Source organism: Triticum aestivum, chromosome 3A (assembly GCF_018294505.1).
Source record: "Triticum aestivum cultivar Chinese Spring chromosome 3A, IWGSC CS RefSeq v2.1, whole genome shotgun sequence".
Lineage (NCBI taxonomy): Eukaryota > Viridiplantae > Streptophyta > Magnoliopsida > Poales > Poaceae > Triticum > Triticum aestivum.
Window position 1 is genome coordinate 646036576 of NC_057800.1, and position 3597 is coordinate 646040172.

General features: G+C 35.9%; 1 long non-coding RNA gene across 2 annotated transcripts; it reads left to right on the forward strand.

Annotated features, from left to right (window-relative positions):
* The first annotated feature begins 423 nt into the window (after positions 1 to 423).
* On the forward strand, positions 424 to 2613 carry LOC123058905 (uncharacterized). 2 transcript variants are annotated; one of them, XR_006427317.1, is made up of 5 exons: positions 442 to 544; positions 1168 to 1415; positions 2095 to 2151; positions 2210 to 2298; positions 2395 to 2613. It is a non-coding gene; the product is annotated as an uncharacterized lncRNA (long non-coding RNA). The 2 variants fall into 2 exon arrangements; XR_006427316.1 differs by having other exon boundaries at positions 424 to 1415.
* Positions 2614 to 3597: the final 984 nt, after the last annotated feature.

Below are 3597 nucleotides of genomic sequence, written 5' to 3' on the forward strand. Positions count from 1 at the left end.
GGGCACCCCATGTTAGTCAATGGATTTTGTTTATGTTTCTGGTGGAGATGATTCGGGTGAAGTAATGTTTGTTTCTTATGAATAAACTAAGCGATGAATTTAAGATTACTTGCCTGGTATATCTAATTGTAATGTGTATCATGCTCAAGCAAAGGTATGATGACTGACTACTGATATTTCCTAACACATTTGTATTTTTTGTTTTACTAACTTTCAGATTTTTCAAAATCATGATTATTACATAGTGTGTATAATCTTTTCTTGCTAGCTCTGTACTACGATTTTGAGGAATCCGCCAATGCAAAAATAAGATAGTTGTATGTAGTACTCCATCCGTCCGGAAATACTTGTCATCAAAATGGATAAAAGGAGATGTATTAGACGTATTTTAATTCTAGATACATTCCTTTTTGTCCATTTTGATGACAAGTATTTCCGGACGGAGGGAGTAGTTATGTTATACAGGTTCTGTTTGATGTGTTTCGGAAGGGAGAGATCGATGATTTTGGAATATAAAGCTTCATATGATTTTTTTTCCTCCAAGGTAACCATGGGATCCATATTTTTTTAGGTTTGTCTCTAATATTATGTATGCTCTTCCCATTGAAGTTTCAATACTTGGGTTTTAGAGCTGCACTTATAGACTTCAGTTGGTTTGTACTATATATAATTATAAATCATGTAATTATTTTATTTGCTTCCCGTTCGTTTCATGTATTTTCCCTTTTGTTTTTACTATGACAAGCTCACAAAGAGTGTGTATTGAAAGGGAAAGTAATTTGGTATGTGAGGCCGTTTGAATGCACTTGTTTCTTGCTGTTGTATGTTGTATTGTACCTGTTTCTTAGATGAAAATAAGATTGGCGATATATATATATATTCTGCTGAACATGCATCCCTCTGGCAGCATTTTAGAAATATAAATATGTTCAGTTGTTATCTTATCAAGTTAACCCCTTGTAAGTATAAATTGTGGAGGATAGCTCATTGTTCAACGTCGAAAGATAGGTCCTATAGTTAGGCTCAACCTGAACAATAATATATCTAGCATTAGTAAAAAAAAACTAAAAAAGTGATACAAATTTATTTCAATTCATATTTTCTACATTTCTTTCGGATGTTTGATGATATATCTGAACTTATTCATAAACCTACCTTTGATGTTAGGCTCAATTATTCCTAAATTTGGTGTTGACTATCCCACGATTTCAAGCTGACTATCCCACGAGACAATTTCTCGACCCAGCCAACAACGGTTCATAGAATTTGGGTGTATTCTCCCGTTGCAACGCAGGGCACCTTTACTATATGTCGAGTTATGGTTTCATGATAAACGGAGCACGCACCAAATTTTGATGAATTGCTTGAAGAAAATGCATCGGGTCTTTTCTTGCGTCCTTCAAGTCTTCAACCAGGTAAAATAAATCCTGGTATTGTTTTTCTTCTTGCATAACTTATCTAATCTCCCAACAGATTTTTTGGGTTAGTGTGGTTGTTAGTCTTACTTTTAGCCGTGGCTATGAAATTTTGTTGAGAAGTAGGCAAACATAAAAGTTGTTGTTTGTTGAATGAATTTGCGTTGTATCTCTTTTATTCCTAAAACAGTTAGTCAGAAAGATCTTTCACACTGGTGTGATACTATTATTTCTACCCAAGCTCTAATATTTTTAGTGCCAAGCAAATTTGATGCATCCGAACTATGACACATCTCTCTATACTGAAACTGTGGTTGTATTGTTTGTCATCTGAAAACCACACTCAAGTATACATTATGGGACATAATGCCCAGAAAATAATCACCAGGCATGGATATCACTCTTGACCTACAGAGTACAACATTGCATAATTTTTTGGTTTTCTGAAGGTACAACTCAGTATTATTTTTATCATATATAGATAGAACAAAGGCCACAAGAGCTGATTTTGTGCACCTTGCTGCATGGGCACCCACTTGATTAAGATATTCGAAGTGTGAGATTTTAGAATTTCAAATAACAAGTCAGATTCTCATTATTAACCTGTGTTCACATTCTAATGTTTTTTGACTCTGACAGATTGTCTTTGTTTCATAAACTGTTGTTGTTATGTATGCAGGATACATTTCTAGAGCTAAAATTTCAGGGCATCAAGAAGTAATTAACTATGCTTCAAGTAAGGAAGTTATTTGGTATAACTATTTTGAGGACTAAATTACTAGCTGAATGTTTAGAAGTTATTGAGCTGCAGATATGGCATGTGCGTACACGAAGACCTGATGCATCAAAGCTCGGTGTGGACACACCTCTTCTTACAGGACAGGTTTGTCTACAAATTATCCGAGCTTCAATTTCCACAATAAAACACATGTTTTTATTTATCATGGTTTCTTCTCTTACATAACTAAACATTTTGCAGATGTTGATTTTTCATTTCCTTCCAACGCCATTAAATCCCAGTCTTATCTAATTTGAAATGTCTCCAGCGTGTGTGATGTATCCCTCCCCTCAGCTTTTGGACGAACATGGTGCTATTTGGTGCTTTTGTTTGTGGAAAAAATGTCATTAGTCAGGCACTTTCTAAGATGGTCACCTGATTGCTCTGTTGTCATGGATGTGGGAAAACCTTTATCTATAGTATTTTATTGGTACCATCTCTATACCGTCTATTCAGTTTGAAAATATACGTGGTACTCTAATTCTGAAGCTCTGCTTTATGTGGGATGTGGGGAAAGAGGAAATGAGATGTCTGATGTTCAATGGGCAAAGCCCAAAAAATAGTGCAAAATAAATTACAAATGAAATATAATATTCCAACAAAATGTTCATCACCATCAAAATGATTCCATTTAAAAAATATTATTGAAATTAAAAAAACACATAAAAAAGAAATATTCATGTTTTTCTGAACAACAACAAAAAATTGATTGAAAGACTTTCATACACTACTACTTTTTCATCGGATGAAATGAAAGTGTGGAGCTGAAATAGGTCATGATAAACATTATTAGGGTATATGTCTGAATTTTATGGTCCAAAAAGAAATATTCGGTGTAACCTTATTTCTGATGTTTCCAAAAATTGGATTAAAATGTGTTTCATAATTGCACGTGGAGCAAGTTATATTTAATATTTCGTCCGGTGCAACGCACGGGCATTTATACTAGTTGAAGCTAATCCGGCCAAAACCCGAGCTTTGTCACAGTTGGCTACCCCAACAGACCTCAAACAAATCCAGAAGTTAACTAGATGCGTGACGGCTCTAAGCTGCTTTATCTCCCGCTTAGGAGAAAAAGGCTTTACCCCTTTATCGCCTCCTTCGGCGCGCCGAACACTTCGAATGGACGGACGCTACCACAGCTGGATTGGAAGAAATAAAGGCCATTTTGGCAACCAACCCAATCCTGGTTGCGCCAAACATCAGCGAACCAATGTTGTTGTACATTGCGGCAACTCATCAAGTTGTAAGCGCGGTGCTCGTCGTCGAACGAGAAGCCGACAGACATAAAATTCCTCTTTAAAAGCCGGTATACTATGTATCCACTGTCCTCACTCCATGCAAATCACGGTACCCACATTATCAAAAGATAGCCTATGCGGTATTCATGGCATCCCGGAAGCT